Below are 20,061 nucleotides of genomic sequence, written 5' to 3'. Positions count from 1 at the left end.
CTATTTAGCAAATGCCCTTGTTATCAACAGCAGCCTTTTAAACTCACCTGAGCTAACAGGTATGTGCGCTGGTTACTCTGCTGCGCTTAAAATTTCTTTTTTGGTTTGCTACAATGCCTTTTCTGAAACGTTGTCTCCCTCTGCTGGAACACTGACTTCTTTCATTTAATGCCTGCAGACTATAAAAGAGAACCCAACCCAAAAAGTTTGGTTGATTAGTCTGTGGCATTCTGTTAAACTGTTGCTTATGGCGGTCTCTGTGAGCTTCTCAGCGACATTCAGCCAGCCAGGTATCCTGCCTGCAGTAGATGGAATGTGGCAATGGAACGCTGGCTGCGCGTGTCATAATAGGCTCTGAGCCTTTATATACCTGTGCACAGCAGCAGCCACCTTCAGTCTGCTGCTGGACAGCCAGCAGCAGCAGCAGGAGAGGTATGTAATCAGCAGCCCTCCTGCTAAGGGTAGACAGCTGCTCGTTCCACCCCACCCCCCGCCTTAATTGGTTCTCCTCCCTTCCAACGGTGTTGAGGCGGGTGGGAACAGCAGGGGGTGAAGGTGCTGTGTTTAAAGAGGTGGAGTTATGCAGATCTAAAACGCGTGGATTGCAGCAGCAGCAAGCCGAAAAGTGCAGGCATGTAAGGGATCTAGAGGTTGACAACATGTCTTCTTAACGGGAGTCCAGGAGCTCATCTCCACAAATGGACTTTTCAGGATCCTTGGGTGGCTCCGTAGTTTGAAACCAATTCTGGTTATCGCTTCTCGGTCTTTTGGCTAAGATCAAGTGTAGTATCTGTTCTTATCAGTTTAATATCTGATACGTCCCCTATCTGGGGACCATATATTAAATGGATTTTTAGAACAGGGAGATGGAAAAAGAGCTTGCTCTGTCCACTCCACGCATTGACCTGGTATTGCAGTATCTCCAGGACCGGTGCACCCCTTCTTTAATGCAGTTTCTAAAATCAGAAAGAATTGAATTCAATGTTTTTTGTTCATTTTGCTTGTTTGTCGGATTTTGGGATGGACTCTTTGGCTTTGCTTTTCTTCTCCTCATTGGATTTTTCATGTTCAAAGTTGCAGAAGCCAGATTACAAGCTCATTTTGGTTCAACTTCAGCAACTGTGCATTGCATTGCCATGTAATGTAATGCAGTGCTATCTTTCTAGCTCTCCCTTTTTACTTCCTTTTGGATAAACAGACATATTAGGCAAGCATTTTGGAGCTTTCACCTAAATAACTACAGGTGGTGAGATAAGCTGCACAATATAATTGACCTTTCAGTATATTGTTGCACACACACCATCTATTTAGCAAATGCCCTTGTTATCAACAGCAGCCTTTTAAACTCACCTGAGCTAACAGGTATGTGCGCTGGTTACTCTGCTGCGCTTAAAATTTCTTTTTTGGTTTGCTACAATGCCTTTTCTGAAACGTTGTCTCCCTCTGCTGGAACACTGACTTCTTTCATTTAATGCCTGCAGACTATAAAAGAGAACCCAACCCAAAAAGTTTGGTTGATTAGTCTGTGGCATTCTGTTAAACTGTTGCTTATGGCGGTCTCTGTGAGCTTCTCAGCGACATTCAGCCAGCCAGGTATCCTGCCTGCAGTAGATGGAATGTGGCAATGGAACGCTGGCTGCGCGTGTCATAATAGGCTCTGAGCCTTTATATACCTGTGCACAGCAGCAGCCACCTTCAGTCTGCTGCTGCACAGCCAGCAGCAGCAGCAGCAGGAGAGGTATGTAATCAGCAGCCCTTCTGCTAAGGGTAGACAGCTGCTCGTTCCACCCCACCCCCCGCCTTAATTGGTTCTCCTCCCTTCCAACGGTGTTGAGGCGAGTGGGAACAGCAGGGGGTGAAGGTGCTGTGTTTAAAGAGGTGGAGTTATGCAGATCTAAAACGCGTGGATTGCAGCAGCAGCAAGCCGAAAAGTGCAGGCATGTAAGGGATCTAGAGGTTGACAACATGTCTTCTTAACCGGAGTCCAGGAGCTCATCTCCACAAATGGACTTTTCAGGATCCTTGGGTGGCTCCGTAGTTTGAAACCAATTCTGGTTATCGCTTCTCGGCCTTTTGGCTAAGATCAAGTGTAGTATCTGTTCTTATCAGTTTAATATCTGATACGTCCCCTATCTGGGGACCATATATTAAATGGATTTTTAGAACAGGGAGATGGAAAAAGAGCTTGCTCTGTCCACTCCACGCATTGACCTGGTATTGCAGTATCTCCAGGACCGGTGCACCCCTTCTTTAATGCAGTTTCTAAAATCAGAAAGAATTGAATTCAATGTTTTTTGTTCATTTTGCTTGTTTGTCGGATTTTGGGATGGACTCTTTGGCTTTGCTTTTCTTCTCCTCATTGGATTTTTCATGTTCAAAGTTGCAGAAGCCAGATTACAAGCTCATTTTGGTTCAACTTCAGCAACTGTGCATTGCATTGCCATGTAATGTAATGCAATGCTATCTTTCTAGCTCTCCCTTTTTACTTCCTTTTGGATAAACAGACATATTAGGCAAGCATTTTGGAGCTTTCACCTAAATAACTACAGGTGGTGAGATAAGCTGCACAATATAATTGACCTTTCAGTATATTGTTGCACACACACCATCTATTTAGCAAATGCCCTTGTTATCAACAGCAGCCTTTTAAACTCACCTGAGCTAACAGGTATGTGCGCTGGTTACTCTGCTGCGCTTAAAATTTCTTTTTTGGTTTGCTACAATGCCTTTTCTGAAACGTTGTCTCCCTCTGCTGGAACACTGACTTCTTTCATTTAATGCCTGCAGACTATAAAAGAGAACCCAACCCAAAAAGTTTGGTTGATTAGTCTGTGGCATTCTGTTAAACTGTTGCTTATGGCGGTCTCTGTGAGCTTCTCAGCGACATTCAGCCAGCCAGGTATCCTGCCTGCAGTAGATGGAATGTGGCAATGGAACGCTGGCTGCGCGTGTCATAATAGGCTCTGAGCCTTTATATACCTGTGCACAGCAGCAGCCACCTTCAGTCTGCTGCTGGACAGCCAGCAGCAGCAGCAGCAGGAGAGGTATGTAATCAGCAGCCCTCCTGCTAAGGGTAGACAGCTGCTCGTTCCACCCCACCCCCCGCCTTAATTGGTTCTCCTCCCTTCCAACGGTGTTGAGGCGGGTGGGAACAGCAGGGGGTGAAGGTGCTGTGTTTAAAGAGGTGGAGTTATGCAGATCTAAAACGCGTGGATTGCAGCAGCAGCAAGCCGAAAAGTGCAGGCATGTAAGGGATCTAGAGGTTGACAACATGTCTTCTTAACGGGAGTCCAGGAGCTCATCTCCACAAATGGACTTTTCAGGATCCTTGGGTGGCTCCGTAGTTTGAAATCAATTCTGGTTATCGCTTCTCGGCCTTTTGGCTAAGATCAAGTGTAGTATCTGTTCTTATCAGTTTAATATCTGATACGTCCCCTATCTGGGGACCATATATTAAATGGATTTTTAGAACAGGGAGATGGAAAAAGAGCTTGCTCTGTCCACTCCACGCATTGACCTGGTATTGCAGTATCTCCAGGACCGGTGCACCCCTTCTTTAATGCAGTTTCTAAAATCAGAAAGAATTGAATTCAATGTTTTTTGTTCATTTTGCTTGTTTGTCGGATTTTGGGATGGACTCTTTGGCTTTGCTTTTCTTCTCCTCATTGGATTTTTCATGTTCAAAGTTGCAGAAGCCAGATTACAAGCTCATTTTGGTTCAACTTCAGCAACTGTGCATTGCATTGCCATGTAATGTAATGCAATGCTATCTTTCTAGCTCTCCCTTTTTACTTCCTTTTGGATAAACAGACATATTAGGCAAGCATTTTGGAGCTTTCACCTAAATAACTACAGGTGGTGAGATAAGCTGCACAATATAATTGACCTTTCAGTATATTGTTGCACACACACCATCTATTTAGCAAATGCCCTTGTTATCAACAGCAGCCTTTTAAACTCACCTGAGCTAACAGGTATGTGCGCTGGTTACTCTGCTGCGCTTAAAATTTCTTTTTTGGTTTGCTACAATGCCTTTTCTGAAACGTTGTCTCCCTCTGCTGGAACACTGACTTCTTTCATTTAATGCCTGCAGACTATAAAAGAGAACCCAACCCAAAAAGTTTGGTTGATTAGTCTGTGGCATTCTGTTAAACTGTTGCTTATGGCGGTCTCTGTGAGCTTCTCAGCGACATTCAGCCAGCCAGGTATCCTGCCTGCAGTAGATGGAATGTGGCAATGGAACGCTGGCTGCGCGTGTCATAATAGGCTCTGAGCCTTTATATACCTGTGCACAGCAGCAGCCACCTTCAGTCTGCTGCTGGACAGCCAGCAGCAGCAGCAGCAGGAGAGGTATGTAATCAGCAGCCCTCCTGCTAAGGGTAGACAGCTGCTCGTTCCACCCCACCCCCTGCCTTAATTGGTTCTCCTCCCTTCCAACGGTGTTGAGGCGGGTGGGAACAGCAGGGGGTGAAGGTGCTGTGTTTAAAGAGGTGGAGTTATGCAGATCTAAAACGCGTGGATTGCAGCAGCATCAAGCCGAAAAGTGCAGGCATGTAAGGGATCTAGAGGTTGACAACATGTCTTCTTAACGGGAGTCCAGGAGCTCATCTCCACAAATGGACTTTTCAGGATCCTTGGGTGGCTCCGTAGTTTGAAACCAATTCTGGTTATCGCTTCTCGGCCTTTTGGCTAAGATCAAGTGTAGTATCTGTTCTTATCAGTTTATTATCTGATACGTCCCCTATCTGGGGACCATATATTAAATGGATTTTTAGAACAGGGAGATGGAAAAAGAGCTTGCTCTGTCCACTCCACGCATTGACCTGGTATTGCAGTATCTCCAGGACCGGTGCACCCCTTCTTTAATGCAGTTTCTAAAATCAGAAAGAATTGAATTCAATGTTTTTTGTTCATTTTGCTTGTTTGTCGGATTTTGGGATGGACTCTTTGGCTTTGCTTTTCTTCTCCTCATTGGATTTTTCATGTTCAAAGTTGCAGAAGCCAGATTACAAGCTCATTTTGGTTCAACTTCAGCAACTGTGCATTGCATTGCCATGTAATGTAATGCAATGCTATCTTTCTAGCTCTCCCTTTTTACTTCCTTTTGGATAAACAGACATATTAGGCAAGCATTTTGGAGCTTTCACCTAAATAACTACAGGTGGTGAGATAAGCTGCACAATATAATTGACCTTTCAGTATATTGTTGCACACACACCATCTATTTAGCAAATGCCCTTGTTATCAACAGCAGCCTTTTAAACTCACCTGAGCTAACAGGTATGTGCGCTGGTTACTCTGCTGCGCTTAAAATTTCTTTTTTGGTTTGCTACAATGCCTTTTCTGAAACGTTGTCTCCCTCTGCTGGAACACTGACTTCTTTCATTTAATGCCTGCAGACTATAAAAGAGAACCCAACCCAAAAAGTTTGGTTGATTAGTCTGTGGCATTCTGTTAAACTGTTGCTTATGGCGGTCTCTGTGAGCTTCTCAGCGACATTCAGCCAGCCAGGTATCCTGCCTGCAGTAGATGGAATGTGGCAATGGAACGCTGGCTGCGCGTGTCATAATAGGCTCTGAGCCTTTATATACCTGTGCACAGCAGCAGCCACCTTCAGTCTGCTGCTGGACAGCCAGCAGCAGCAGCAGCAGGAGAGGTATGTAATCAGCAGCCCTCCTGCTAAGGGTAGACAGCTGCTCGTTCCACCCCACCCCCTGCCTTAATTGGTTCTCCTCCCTTCCAACGGTGTTGAGGCGGGTGGGAACAGCAGGGGGTGAAGGTGCTGTGTTTAAAGAGGTGGAGTTATGCAGATCTAAAACGCGTGGATTGCAGCAGCAGCAAGCCGAAAAGTGCAGGCATGTAAGGGATCTAGAGGTTGACAACATGTCTTCTTAACGGGAGTCCAGGAGCTCATCTCCACAAATGGACTTTTCAGGATCCTTGGGTGGCTCCGTAGTTTGAAACCAATTCTGGTTATCGCTTCTCGGCCTTTTGGCTAAGATCAAGTGTAGTATCTGTTCTTATCAGTTTAATATCTGATACGTCCCCTATCTGGGGACCATATATTAAATGGATTTTTAGAACAGGGAGATGGAAAAAGAGCTTGCTCTGTCCACTCCACGCATTGACCTGGTATTGCAGTATCTCCAGGACCGGTGCACCCCTTCTTTAATGCAGTTTCTAAAATCAGAAAGAATTGAATTCAATGTTTTTTGTTCATTTTGCTTGTTTGTCGGATTTTGGGATGGACTCTTTGGCTTTGCTTTTCTTCTCCTCATTGGATTTTTCATGTTCAAAGTTGCAGAAGCCAGATTACAAGCTCATTTTGGTTCAACTTCAGCAACTGTGCATTGCATTGCCATGTAATGTAATGCAATGCTATCTTTCTAGCTCTCCCTTTTTACTTCCTTTTGGATAAACAGACATATTAGGCAAGCATTTTGGAGCTTTCACCTAAATAACTACAGGTGGTGAGATAAGCTGCACAATATAATTGACCTTTCAGTATATTGTTGCACACACACCATCTATTTAGCAAATGCCCTTGTTATCAACAGCAGCCTTTTAAACTCACCTGAGCTAACAGGTATGTGCGCTGGTTACTCTGCTGCGCTTAAAATTTCTTTTTTGGTTTGCTACAATGCATTTTCTGAAACGTTGTCTCCCTCTGCTGGAACACTGACTTCTTTCATTTAATGCCTGCAGACTGTAAAAGAGAACCCAACCCAAAAAGTTTGGTTGATTAGTCTGTGGCATTCTGTTAAACTGTTGCTTATGGCGGTCTCTGTGAGCTTCTCAGCGACATTCAGCCAGCCAGGTATCCTGCCTGCAGTAGATGGAATGTGGCAATGGAGCGCTGGCTGCGCGTGTCATAATAGGCTCTGAGCCTTTATATACCTGTGCACAGCAGCAGCCACCTTCAGTCTGCTGCTGGACAGCCAGCAGCAGCAGCAGCAGGAGAGGTATGTAATCAGCAGCCCTCCTGCTAAGGGTAGACAGCTGCTCGTTCCACCCCACCCCCCGCCTTAATTGGTTCTCCTCCCTTCCAACGGTGTTGAGGCGGGTGGGAACAGCAGGGGGTGAAGGTGCTGTGTTTAAAGAGGTGGAGTTATGCAGATCTAAAACGCGTGGATTGCAGCAGCAGCAAGCCGAAAAGTGCAGGCATGTAAGGGATCTAGAGGTTGACAACATGTCTTCTTAACGGGAGTCCAGGAGCTCATCTCCACAAATGGACTTTTCAGGATCCTTGGGTGGCTCCGTAGTTTGAAACCAATTCTGGTTATCGCTTCTCGGCCTTTTGACTAAGATCAAGTGTAGTATCTGTTCTTATCAGTTTAATATCTGATACGTCCCCTATCTGGGGACCATATATTAAATGGATTTTTAGAACAGGGAGATGGAAAAAGAGCTTGCTCTGTCCACTCCACGCATTGACCTGGTATTGCAGTATCTCCAGGACCGGTGCACCCCTTCTTTAATGCAGTTTCTAAAATCAGAAAGAATTGAATTCAATGTTTTTTGTTCATTTTGCTTGTTTGTCGGATTTTGGGATGGACTCTTTGGCTTTGCTTTTCTTCTCCTCATTGGATTTTTCATGTTCAAAGTTGCAGAAGCCAGATTACAAGCTCATTTTGGTTCAACTTCAGCAACTGTGCATTGCATTGCCATGTAATGTAATGCAATGCTATCTTTCTAGCTCTCCCTTTTTACTTCCTTTTGGATAAACAGACATATTAGGCAAGCATTTTGGAGCTTTCACCTAAATAACTACAGGTGGTGAGATAAGCTGCACAATATAATTGACCTTTCAGTATATTGTTGCACACACACCATCTATTTAGCAAATGCCCTTGTTATCAACAGCAGCCTTTTAAACTCACCTGAGCTAACAGGTATGTGCGCTGGTTACTCTGCTGCGCTTAAAATTTCTTTTTTGGTTTGCTACAATGCCTTTTCTGAAACGTTGTCTCCCTCTGCTGGAACACTGACTTCTTTCATTTAATGCCTGCAGACTATAAAAGAGAACCCAACCCAAAAAGTTTGGTTGATTAGTCTGTGGCATTCTGTTAAACTGTTGCTTATGGCGGTCTCTGTGAGCTTCTCAGCGACATTCAGCCAGCCAGGTATCCTGCCTGCAGTAGATGGAATGTGGCAATGGAACGCTGGCTGCGCGTGTCATAATAGGCTCTGAGCCTTTATATACCTGTGCACAGCAGCAGCCACCTTCAGTCTGCTGCTGGACAGCCAGCAGCAGCAGCAGGAGAGGTATGTAATCAGCAGCCCTCCTGCTAAGGGTAGACAGCTGCTCGTTCCACCCCACCCCCCGCCTTAATTGGTTCTCCTCCCTTCCACCGGTGTTGAGGCGGGTGGGAACAGCAGGGGGTGAAGGTGCTGTGTTTAAAGAGGTGGAGTTATGCAGATCTAAAACGCGTGGATTGCAGCAGCAGCAAGCCGAAAAGTGCAGGCATGTAAGGGATCTAGAGGTTGACAACATGTCTTCTTAACGGGAGTCCAGGAGCTCATCTCCACAAATGGACTTTTCAGGATCCTTGGGTGGCTCCGTAGTTTGAAACCAATTCTGGTTATCGCTTCTCGGCCTTTTGGCTAAGATCAAGTGTAGTATCTGTTCTTTTAAGAACACAAGAGCTACGATCTACACTTGACGAGAGCGATCGAACTCGGAAGGAGAAGAGCTTCGGAGCCCAGCTGACATCGGAGAAGGAAGGCAGATATCGGTGGGAGGAAGAAGCGCTAAAGAATCCAGAAGAAGACGAAGACTCGGAGAAGAATCGGGCTGTCCTGTGGAATCTTCGAGGAAGAAAATCATCGAGACAAAGACCTTTCGGGGAATTTGTCCAGAACACGACGGGAGAAGAATCTGCATAGCTCCACCCATTCCGGGAAGAGTTCCAGATCCAGCTCCAAGAAGTAACTGCAGGAGGAAAGCCATGGCAAGCGCTGCGAGGAAGGCCGAAAAGAAGAGCCTGGAGCAGGGGACAGCCAGGAGGGCCCAGCCAGGAGCCGATTCTGACCCCAAGGACTCTGCCTCCACGACTGGCCAGCAGAAGGGACCCCAGAAGCCCCGCCACGAAGCTCCAGCCCTGGAGCCATGGATGCGGCAGACGGTGGCCCTGAAGCTGAAGGAAGTGGATGGGAGGGTGCCGGACATGTCCTCGGACGTGTTCTGCCAGAAGATGCTGCTGGATCGAGGCTTCTCCAGGTCGGACACCCTCAGCATCCAGACCTTCTTGACGGGGATCTTCTTCGTCACCTTCGCCACTGTGAACACCTGCAGGAGGTTCTGGGAAATGGTAAGCGCAAAAGGACCGGATAATTCTTTCTCTGCCTTTACAGGTAGCTGCCCTATCCAGAGGGACGAAAGGAGGATCACGGTCTCCATGCGCAACCCGCACACCCCAGGCCAAGACATCTGTACCTTCCTGAGACGCTTCTGTTTGGTTGTGAAGGAACCCTCTCACATCCTGAATGGACTCGGCTTCTGGACAGGTAAGTGGTCGGTGACCGTTAGACTTCACAGGGACCTGGCGTACTCAGACGGACTTCGGCACCTGCCCCCGACATTCTCCCTGGGCAACTCCTACGGCCTCATCTATTACCCGGACATGCCGCGGAACTGCAGGAGATGCGGCAAGAACGGCCACGAGATGAAGGACTGCAAGGAGGATGCCTGCAGGATTTGTCGAGTGACGGGACACAGCTCGAAGGACTGCCCGAAGAAGACGTCCTGCAACCTGTGTGGGCTGGCGGCTCATCTGTACAAGGATTGCCCCAAGCGTGAGAGATCCTGGGCATCGGTGGTTGCGACGACCCCAGCTACGGAGGACAAGGCCCCGACGACCAGGCCTGTGAAGGTCAAGGACGCGACGACCAAGGCCCCAGCGGCCAAGGCCGAGACGACCAAGGCCAAAGCGGTCAAGGAGTCGGTGGCCAAAGCCCCAGCGACGGTCCCAGCAGCTCCGAAGCAGAAGAAAAAGTCAAAGGAGGGTAAGAGTTCTGTCACCCCTCTCTCGATCCCTCCCCCTGCCACCCCCGTCCAATCCCCCCCCACCCCGGCCACCCCTGCTGAGGATTCCACTTCCTCTTCCTCCTTCCCCTACTCCTCAGCAGGTGTCCTTTCCCCTGCCGCGGCAGCCACTCTCCCTCCCCAGACCATGGTAGCGGTGGAATTAACCTTTCCTCCACCCGCCGCTATCTATTCCGAGGAGGATTTTTCCCTTCTTGTCTCCCCAGTTCCAACCCGGGGAAAGAGGAAGGTGGAGGACAGCCCTGCTACTGAATCCTCCAAAAAGAAGATTCTGGATTTCGTAGGCGAAAAGGAGGATACCCTCCCTGAGCCAGAAGAGATGGAGCACATGGTTGAGACCCTGGTGGCCGAGCCAGAAGAGGAGGAACTGGTGGTCGCCGAGATCGAGGCCGCGCTGCTTGACCAGATGGAGGAAGAGGGCCTGCTGGTGATCCCGTCACCAGCAGTCAACACCGACGAGGGACCACCCGACCGGAGTGGTAACTAAGGTGTATTGCCTGCGCTAACTTTTTCTTTTTTTCCCTACATGATGGCTAATATTAACTTATTTTCCATTAATGTCAGGAGCATCAAGGACAAGTTCAGACGTCAGACTATTTATGCCTTCCTTACTTCCCAGTTGTGTGATGTTTATATGTTGCAGGAATGTTCCCTTCCCTCCTCTAGGTCCTTCAAACATCTGGCCAGGGAGTGGTCCCACGGTCCATCCTACTGGTCCGGTGGGGGTGACTGCAAGTCTGCGGGGGTCGCAATTCTGATCAGGGGGGGCGCATTCACGCTTGAGTCCGTCCAGGAGCTCATCTGCGGCAGGGCTCTTGTTGTAGATGGCAACTGGGCGGGAGAACCTGTCAGGTTCATCAACGTGTATGCGTCCCCACTGAAGAATGAGCGTTTGGAGCTTTTCCAGACCCTGCGGCTTCAGCTTGCCACCACCAGGACCTTAGTGATGGCCGGGGATTTCAACTGCCCCATCGAGGAGGATGGTCGTAGTTCTGGCACATCTGCCAAGTTGGACATCACGTCCAAGCTGCTCATCGAGATGGTAACCGAGGCCTCTCTTCAGGACGTGGTGGGCTCCATGGGGAGAGGCTCCACGAACTATTCGTGGAGCCGACCCGATGGCTCACTCCGCTCCAGGATTGACTTTGTGTTCACCTCTCGTGCAGTCAGGCAGAGTAGGCACTCGATGGTCTCCTGCTTCTTCTCCGACCACAGAGCCATTCACTTACAAGGTGTCCTCGGCGACGGTTTTCCGTCCGGCCCCGGCTCCTGGAAGCTGAATTGTGCTCTGCTGGCTCAGGATGAAGTCGTGGAGGAGCTGAGAGCAGCCTACGCAATGTGGCAGTCCTACAAGGGTAGCTTCCAAACAGTCTCTGATTGGTGGGAATATGTTAAACTTGAGTTTCGCTGTTTCTTTCAGGCCAAGGGTCGACAACAGGCGTGTGAGAAGAGGAGGGACTTCAGAGGGCTGCAGCGCGAGCTGCGGTCGCTGCAGGACCTTCTTCACTGCGGCTGGGACGTGAGGGAGGAGCTGGAGGAGACCAAGAAGAGCCTGAAAAGGCACTTTGAGGAGGAGTCCAAGCGAATCGTCTTCCGTTCCAAAGTGGAGAATCTGGAGAAGGGTGAGAAATGTAACTCATTCTTTTTCAGGAAACTTCATGCCGGTCACACGCCCCTGAACGAGCTGCGAGACGAGAGCGGAAACATGCGACGTGGGAAGGAGGACGTGATGAGGGTCGTCAGCGACTTCTACAGCGAACTCTACTCCCACAAGACTACCGACCCCGACGCTGCTGATAAGTTCCTGTCAGGTATCACTAACCATCTTGATCCTGCAGGCACGGCAGCCTTGGACAAACCTCTGATGGTGGGCGAATTGCTCTCTGCCGCTAAATCCTTTAGGACCGGCATTACCCCGGGCAGTGATGGTCTTCCAGCGGAGCTCTATGTAGCGCTGGGAGACCTCATCTGTCCGGACCTGTTGGACCTGTACGAGGAGATGGTGGTGAAGGGTAGAATGCCTCCATCTTTGAGGGAAGGAATGGTCACGATCCTGTACAAGCGGAAGGGAGAGAGGTGCGACCTGAGGAATTGGCGTCCCATCACTCTGCTCAACGTGGACTACAAGATCCTGGCCAAGACGATGGTGACACGACTTAAGACGGTCATCGGACGGATCATCCACCCGGACCAGACCTGCGGCATCCCTGGACGTCGCATCGCAGACAGCCTCGCTCTCGTGCGGGACACGGTCGAGTACATCAAGGGCCGCCGCGCACACGCGGCCCTGGTCTCCTTGGATCAGGAGAAGGCCTTCGACCGGGTTTCCCACGAGTTCATGGGCCAAGCTCTGCACCGGTTAGGTTTGGGTAACATGTTTTGTTCGTATGTCCGTCTGATGTATTTTGATATCCACAGCTCGGTGTTGGTGAACGGCTGGAAGACTGACCCCTTCCCTGTCCTCTCTGGGGTCAGACAAGGCTGCCCTCTATCACCTCTTCTTTTTGTTTGTGTTATAGAACTCTTCGCAGAGGCTATCCGGCAGAATGGAGAGATCAGAGGGATCACCGCACCGGGTCCGGGACGACACGAGGTCAAGTGCTCGCTCTACATGGACGACGTCACCGTCTTCTGCGCTGATCGTGGTTCAGTCGACGACCTCGTCCAGACGTGTGAGAGGTTCGGCCGGGCTTCAGGGGCCAAAGTCAACTGCAGGAAGTCGGAAGCCATGCTCTTCGGGGATTGGCAGCCGGCCTCCTCCGCCCCCTTCCCCTTCAACATTCAACCGGATTTCCTCAAGGTGCTGGGAGTCTGGTTCGGGAAGGAAGGAGCGGCCCTCAAGTCCTGGCAAGAACGCTTGGCCAAGGTGAAGCAACGGATCGGACTCTGGAGCCTCAGACACCTCACTTGTGAGGGTAAGGCACTCGTCCTGCGTAATGAGGTCCTGCCCGTCTTGCAGTACACGGCGCAGGCCTGGCCCCCACACGTCACTGTGTGCAGGGCCATTACCAGGACAGTGTTTCACTTTGTCTGGGGATCCAAGATGGACAGAGTCAGGCGGGCCGTCATGTACAAGGAGCCTCGCAAGGGTGGGAAGGGCGTTCCAGATATCCCCACCCTCCTGCGATCCTCTTTTGTGTGTGATTGTGTCCGCCGGACTTTGCAAGTCAAGAATGGCTCCGCGGGCAGGTCCATGTCTCGCTTCTTCCTGCTTCCTCTTTGGAGGCGACTCGGCTGGGACAAGTGGGACAGCTCCTTCCCCTACAACTGGAAGACGCCATGGTTCTACGGAGACGTCGTTCGATTTGTGGGGGAGCATCAACTGGAGGGACTCAAGCCCGACTTGTGGAAGCCCAAAACTATCCACAAGCTAATCAGAGCCAAGGATGACGTGGAGAACATCACAGGACTTCACCAGGACACGCTGGAGACTGTGTGGACAAATGTGTCGTCTGACAGGCTGACCAACGGGCACAAGGACTTGTCATGGATGGCGATTCAGGGCGGACTGCCCGTCCGGTCATTCATGCATGCCCGGAACCTGTGCAAGACCCGGTACTGCCCAAGGTGCCCCTTCGTGGAGGAAACATCTTTGCACACTTTTTGGGACTGCGGATTTGCACAGCGCCTATTGACTGCACTTGAGGACGACCTGAGGAACTCTGTCCCCAGGGCGAGCCTATCGCACCATTCTGTGCTTTACGGACTCTTCCCTGGGGTTCATACCGTCGGAGCCATCCAGGAGGCTTGGCGCCTTATGAACTGCTTCAAGGATGCCGTTTGGGTCGCCAGGAACCGGCTCATCTTGAGGAGGGAGAGGATGTCCATCCAGGACTGCCGCAGGCTGATCCACAGCCTGCTCAGAGACTATTCCATCATGGACGGTCCGGAGGACGAGGATGAGGACTAAACCCCTCCTCCCCCTCTCCCCTTATGTGTCTTGTCTTTCAATAAAGCTTCGGGCCTGTGATTTTCCCCTCCCCATCCCCTTTTTCCCAATCCCCATCCCTTATCACGGTTCGTCGTACTGTATTGATTGACATGTTTTTCTTTCAGATTGAGTGTTTTGTGTAGCATAGGGGTGTGATGTGTCTAGTTAGTGCGTCGTATCCTCATGCTATGTAAATATGATGTAGAATTCTGTGTGTACTGGGCTGCGGCACTGTACACTGTCTGTTAACTTATTTTTTGTGCTAATAAAAGATATATTCAATCAAAAATCTGTTCTTATCAGTTTAATATCTGATACGTCCCCTATCTGGGTACCATATATTAAATGGATTTTTAGAACAGGGAGATGGAAAAAGAGCTTGCTCTGTCCACTCCACGCATTGACCTGGTATTGCAGTATCTCCAGGACCGGTGCACCCCTTCTTTAATGCAGTTTCTAAAATCAGAAAGAATTGAATTCAATGTTTTTTGTTCATTTTGCTTGTTTGTCGGATTTTGGGATGGACTCTTTGGCTTTGCTTTTCTTCTCCTCATTGGATTTTTCATGTTCAAAGTTGCAGAAGCCAGATTACAAGCTCATTTTGGTTCAACTTCAGCAACTGTGCATTGCATTGCCATGTAATGTAATGCAATGCTATCTTTCTAGCTCTCCCTTTTTACTTCCTTTTGGATAAACAGACATATTAGGCAAGCATTTTGGAGCTTTCACCTAAATAACTACAGGTGGTGAGATAAGCTGCACAATATAATTGACCTTTCAGTATATTGTTGCACACACACCATCTATTTAGCAAATGCCCTTGTTATCAACAGCAGCCTTTTAAACTCACCTGAGCTAACAGGTATGTGCGCTGGTTACTCTGCTGCGCTTAAAATTTCTTTTTTGGTTTGCTACAATGCCTTTTCTGAAACGTTGTCTCCCTCTGCTGGAACACTGACTTCTTTCATTTAATGCCTGCAGACTATAAAAGAGAACCCAACCCAAAAAGTTTGGTTGATTAGTCTGTGGCATTCTGTTAAACTGTTGCTTATGGCGGTCTCTGTGAGCTTCTCAGCGACATTCAGCCAGCCAGGTATCCTGCCTGCAGTAGATGGAATGTGGCAATGGAACGCTGGCTGCGCGTGTCATAATAGGCTCTGAGCCTTTATATACCTGTGCACAGCAGCAGCCACCTTCAGTCTGCTGCTGGACAGCCAGCAGCAGCAGCAGCAGGAGAGGTATGTAATCAGCAGCCCTCCTGCTAAGGGTAGACAGCTGCTCGTTCCACCCCACCCCCCGCCTTAATTGGTTCTCCTCCCTTCCAACGGTGTTGAGGCGGGTGGGAACAGCAGGGGGTGAAGGTGCTGTGTTTAAAGAGGTGGAGTTATGCAGATCTAAAACGCGTGGATTGCAGCAGCAGCAAGCCGAAAAGTGCAGGCATGTAAGGGATCTAGAGGTTGACAACATGTCTTCTTAACGGGAGTCCAGGAGCTCATCTCCACAAATGGACTTTTCAGGATCCTTGGGTGGCTCCGTAGTTTGAAACCAATTCTGGTTATCGCTTCTCGGCCTTTTGGCTAAGATCAAGTGTAGTATCTGTTCTTATCAGTTTAATATCTGATACGTCCCCTATCTGGGGACCATATATTAAATGGATTTTTAGAACAGGGAGATGGAAAAAGAGCTTGCTCTGTCCACTCCACGCATTGACCTGGTATTGCAGTATCTCCAGGACCGGTGCACCCCTTCTTTAATGCAGTTTCTAAAATCAGAAAGAATTGAATTCAATGTTTTTTGTTCATTTTGCTTGTTTGTCGGATTTTGGGATGGACTCTTTGGCTTTGCTTTTCTTCTCCTCATTGGATTTTTCATGTTCAAAGTTGCAGAAGCCAGATTACAAGCTCATTTTGGTTCAACTTCAGCAACTGTGCATTGCATTGCCATGTAATGTAATGCAATGCTATCTTTCTAGCTCTCCCTTTTTACTTCCTTTTGGATAAACAGACATATTAGGCAAGCATTTTGGAGCTTTCACCTAAATAACTACAGGTGGTGAGATAAGCTGCACAATATAATTGACCTTTCAGTATATTGTTGCACACACACCATCTATTTAGCAAATGCCCTTGTTATCAACAGCAGCCTTTTAAACTCACCTGAGCTAACAGGTATGTGCGCTGGTTACTCTGCTGCGCTTAAAATTTCTTTTTTGGTTTGCTACAATGCCTTTTCTGAAACGTTGTCTCCCTCTGCTGGAACACTGACTTCTTTCATTTAATGCCTGCAGACTATAAAAGAGAACCCAACCCAAAAAGTTTGGTTGATTAGTCTGTGGCATTCTGTTAAACTGTTGCTTATGGCGGTCTCTGTGAGCTTCTCAGCGACATTCAGCCAGCCAGGTATCCTGCCTGCAGTAGATGGAATGTGGCAATGGAACGCTGGCTGCGCGTGTCATAATAGGCTCTGAGCCTTTATATACCTGTGCACAGCAGCAGCCACCTTCAGTCTGCTGCTGGACAGCCAGCAGCAGCAGCAGCAGCAGGAGAGGTATGTAATCAGCAGCCCTCCTGCTAAGGGTAGACAGCTGCTCGTTCCACCCCACCCCCCGCCTTAATTGGTTCTCCTCCCTTCCAACGGTGTTGAGGCGGGTGGGAACAGCAGGGGGTGAAGGTGCTGTGTTTAAAGAGGTGGAGTTATGCAGATCTAAAACGCGTGGATTGCAGCAGCAGCAAGCCGAAAAGTGCAGGCATGTAAGGGATCTAGAGGTTGACAACATGTCTTCTTAACGGGAGTCCAGGAGCTCATCTCCACAAATGGACTTTTCAGGATCCTTGGGTGGCTCCGTAGTTTGAAACCAATTCTGGTTATCGCTTCTCGGCCTTTTGGCTAAGATCAAGTGTAGTATCTGTTCTTATCAGTTTAATATCTGATACGTCCCCTATCTGGGGACCATATATTAAATGGATTTTTAGAACAGGGAGATGGAAAAAGAGCTTGCTCTGTCCACTCCACGCATTGACCTGGTATTGCAGTATCTCCAGGACCGGTGCACCCTTCTTTAATGCAGTTTCTAAAATCAGAAAGAATTGAATTCAATGTTTTTTGTTCATTTTGCTTGTTTGTCGGATTTTGGGATGGACTCTTTGGCTTTGCTTTTCTTCTCCTCATTGGATTTTTCATGTTCAAAGTTGCAGAAGCCAGATTACAAGCTCATTTTGGTTCAACTTCAGCAACTGTGCATTGCATTGCCATGTAATGTAATGCAATGCTATCTTTCTAGCTCTCCCTTTTTACTTCCTTTTGGATAAACAGACATATTAGGCAAGCATTTTGGAGCTTTCACCTAAATAACTACAGGTGGTGAGATAAGCTGCACAATATAATTGACCTTTCAGTATATTGTTGCACACACACCATCTATTTAGCAAATGCCCTTGTTATCAACAGCAGCCTTTTAAACTCACCTGAGCTAACAGGTATGTGCGCTGGTTACTCTGCTGCGCTTAAAATTTCTTTTTTGGTTTGCTACAATGCCTTTTCTGAAACGTTGTCTCCCTCTGCTGGAACACTGACTTCTTTCATTTAATGCCTGCAGACTATAAAAGAGAACCCAACCCAAAAAGTTTGGTTGATTAGTCTGTGGCATTCTGTTAAACTGTTGCTTATGGCGGTCTCTGTGAGCTTCTCAGCGACATTCAGCCAGCCAGGTATCCTGCCTGCAGTAGATGGAATGTGGCAATGGAACGCTGGCTGCGCGTGTCATAATAGGCTCTGAGCCTTTATATACCTGTGCACAGCAGCAGCCACCTTCAGTCTGCTGCTGGACAGCCAGCAGCAGCAGCAGCAGGAGAGGTATGTAATCAGCAGCCCTCCTGCTAAGGGTAGACAGCTGCTCGTTCCACCCCACCCCCCGCCTTAATTGGTTCTCCTCCCTTCCAACGGTGTTGAGGCGGGTGGGAACAGCAGGGGGTGAAGGTGCTGTGTTTAAAGAGGTGGAGTTATGCAGATCTAAAACGCGTGGATTGCAGCAGCAGCAAGCCGAAAAGTGCAGGCATGTAAGGGATCTAGAGGTTGACAACATGTCTTCTTAACGGGAGTCCAGGAGCTCATCTCCACAAATGGACTTTTCAGGATCCTTGGGTGGCTCCGTAGTTTGAAACCAATTCTGGTTATCGCTTCTCGGCCTTTTGGCTAAGATCAAGTGTAGTATCTGTTCTTATCAGTTTAATATCTGATACGTCCCCTATCTGGGGACCATATATTAAATGGATTTTTAGAACAGGGAGATGGAAAAAGAGCTTGCTCTGTCCACTCCACGCATTGACCTGGTATTGCAGTATCTCCAGGACCGGTGCACCCCTTCTTTAATGCAGTTTCTAAAATCAGAAAGAATTGAATTCAATGTTTTTTGTTCATTTTGCTTGTTTGTCGGATTTTGGGATGGACTCTTTGGCTTTGCTTTTCTTCTCCTCATTGGATTTTTCATGTTCAAAGTTGCAGAAGCCAGATTACAAGCTCATTTTGGTTCAACTTCAGCAACTGTGCATTGCATTGCCATGTAATGTAATGCAATGCTATCTTTCTAGCTCTCCCTTTTTACTTCCTTTTGGATAAACAGACATATTAGGCAAGCATTTTGGAGCTTTCACCTAAATAACTACAGGTGGTGAGATAAGCTGCACAATATAATTGACCTTTCAGTATATTGTTGCACACACACCATCTATTTAGCAAATGCCCTTGTTATCAACAGCAGCCTTTTAAACTCACCTGAGCTAACAGGTATGTGCGCTGGTTACTCTGCTGCGCTTAAAATTTCTTTTTTGGTTTGCTACAATGCCTTTTCTGAAACTTTGTCTCCCTCTGCTGGAACACTGACTTCTTTCATTTAATGCCTGCAGACTATAAAAGAGAACCCAACCCAAAAAGTTTGGTTGATTAGTCTGTGGCATTCTGTTAAACTGTTGCTTATGGCGGTCTCTGTGAGCTTCTCAGCGACATTCAGCCAGCCAGGTATCCTGCCTGCAGTAGATGGAATGTGGCAATGGAACGCTGGCTGCGCGTGTCATAATAGGCTCTGAGCCTTTATATACCTGTGCACAGCAGCAGCCACCTTCAGTCTGCTGCTGGACAGCCAGCAGCAGCAGCAGCAGCAGGAGAGGTATGTAATCAGCAGCCCTCCTGCTAAGGGTAGACAGCTGCTCGTTCCACCCCACCCCCCGCCTTAATTGGTTCTCCTCCCTTCCAACGGTGTTGAGGCGGGTGGGAACAGCAGGGGGTGAAGGTGCTGTGTTTAAAGAGGTGGAGTTATGCAGATCTAAAACGCGTGGATTGCAGCAGCAGCAAGCCGAAAAGTGCAGGCATGTAAGGGATCTAGAGGTTGACAACATGTCTTCTTAACGGGAGTCCAGGAGCTCATCTCCACAAATGGACTTTTCAGGATCCTTGGGTGGCTCCGTAGTTTGAAACCAATTCTGGTTATCGCTTCTCGGCCTTTTGGCTAAGATCAAGTGTAGTATCTGTTCTTATCAGTTTAATATCTGATACGTCCCCTATCTGGGGACCATATATTAAATGGATTTTTAGAACAGGGAGATGGAAAAAGAGCTTGCTCTGTCCACTCCACGCATTGACCTGGTATTGCAGTATCTCCAGGACCGGTGCACCCCTTCTTTAATGCAGTTTCTAAAATCAGAAAGAATTGAATTCAATGTTTTTTGTTCATTTTGCTTGTTTGTCGGATTTTGGGATGGACTCTTTGGCTTTGCTTTTCTTCTCCTCATTGGATTTTTCATGTTCAAAGTTGCAGAAGCCAGATTACAAGCTCATTTTGGTTCAACTTCAGCAACTGTGCATTGCATTGCCATGTAATGTAATGCAATGCTATCTTTCTAGCTCTCCCTTTTTACTTCCTTTTGGATAAACAGACATATTAGGCAAGCATTTTGGAGCTTTCACCTAAATAACTACAGGTGGTGAGATAAGCTGCACAATATAATTGACCTTTCAGTATATTGTTGCACACACACCATCTATTTAGCAAATGCCCTTGTTATCAACAGCAGCCTTTTAAACTCACCTGAGC

At 48.0% G+C, this 20,061-nt stretch overlaps 11 non-coding genes and 1 pseudogene across 11 annotated transcripts; all 12 read left to right on the top strand.

Annotated features, from left to right (window-relative positions):
- The first annotated feature begins 751 nt into the window (after positions 1-751).
- LOC141222792 (U2 spliceosomal RNA) lies at positions 752-942 on the top strand. Its single transcript, XR_012290545.1, has one exon. It is a non-coding gene; the product is annotated as a U2 spliceosomal RNA (small nuclear RNA).
- Positions 943-2,057: 1,115 nt separating this feature from the next.
- On the top strand, positions 2,058-2,248 carry LOC141222412 (U2 spliceosomal RNA). The gene has a single exon (XR_012290183.1). It is a non-coding gene; the product is annotated as a U2 spliceosomal RNA (small nuclear RNA).
- A 1,115-nt stretch (positions 2,249-3,363) lies between these two features.
- On the top strand, positions 3,364-3,554 carry LOC141222411 (U2 spliceosomal RNA). Its single transcript, XR_012290182.1, has one exon. It is a non-coding gene; the product is annotated as a U2 spliceosomal RNA (small nuclear RNA).
- A 1,115-nt stretch (positions 3,555-4,669) lies between these two features.
- LOC141222801 (U2 spliceosomal RNA) lies at positions 4,670-4,860 on the top strand. The gene has a single exon (XR_012290553.1). It is a non-coding gene; the product is annotated as a U2 spliceosomal RNA (small nuclear RNA).
- Positions 4,861-5,975: 1,115 nt separating this feature from the next.
- On the top strand, positions 5,976-6,166 carry LOC141222410 (U2 spliceosomal RNA). Its single transcript, XR_012290181.1, has one exon. It is a non-coding gene; the product is annotated as a U2 spliceosomal RNA (small nuclear RNA).
- Positions 6,167-7,281: 1,115 nt separating this feature from the next.
- Positions 7,282-7,472, top strand: LOC141222809 (U2 spliceosomal RNA). The gene has a single exon (XR_012290561.1). It is a non-coding gene; the product is annotated as a U2 spliceosomal RNA (small nuclear RNA).
- Positions 7,473-8,584: 1,112 nt separating this feature from the next.
- LOC141222328 (U2 spliceosomal RNA) lies at positions 8,585-8,662 on the top strand (annotated as a pseudogene).
- A 5,564-nt stretch (positions 8,663-14,226) lies between these two features.
- Positions 14,227-14,418, top strand: LOC141222854 (U2 spliceosomal RNA). Its single transcript, XR_012290597.1, has one exon. It is a non-coding gene; the product is annotated as a U2 spliceosomal RNA (small nuclear RNA).
- Positions 14,419-15,533: 1,115 nt separating this feature from the next.
- On the top strand, positions 15,534-15,724 carry LOC141222409 (U2 spliceosomal RNA). Its single transcript, XR_012290180.1, has one exon. It is a non-coding gene; the product is annotated as a U2 spliceosomal RNA (small nuclear RNA).
- A 1,118-nt stretch (positions 15,725-16,842) lies between these two features.
- LOC141222721 (U2 spliceosomal RNA) lies at positions 16,843-17,033 on the top strand. The gene has a single exon (XR_012290478.1). It is a non-coding gene; the product is annotated as a U2 spliceosomal RNA (small nuclear RNA).
- A 1,114-nt stretch (positions 17,034-18,147) lies between these two features.
- Positions 18,148-18,338, top strand: LOC141222408 (U2 spliceosomal RNA). Its single transcript, XR_012290179.1, has one exon. It is a non-coding gene; the product is annotated as a U2 spliceosomal RNA (small nuclear RNA).
- Positions 18,339-19,456: 1,118 nt separating this feature from the next.
- On the top strand, positions 19,457-19,647 carry LOC141222407 (U2 spliceosomal RNA). Its single transcript, XR_012290178.1, has one exon. It is a non-coding gene; the product is annotated as a U2 spliceosomal RNA (small nuclear RNA).
- Positions 19,648-20,061: the final 414 nt, after the last annotated feature.

This window comes from Phyllobates terribilis, unplaced genomic scaffold (genome assembly GCF_046119375.1).
Source record: "Phyllobates terribilis strain yellow unplaced genomic scaffold, ASM4611937v1 Scaffold_361__1_contigs__length_1927384, whole genome shotgun sequence".
Taxonomy (NCBI): Eukaryota; Metazoa; Chordata; class Amphibia; order Anura; family Dendrobatidae; genus Phyllobates; species Phyllobates terribilis.
The sequence above is the reverse complement of the archived record's forward strand: the minus strand, read 5'-3'. Positions and strand labels throughout refer to the sequence as shown.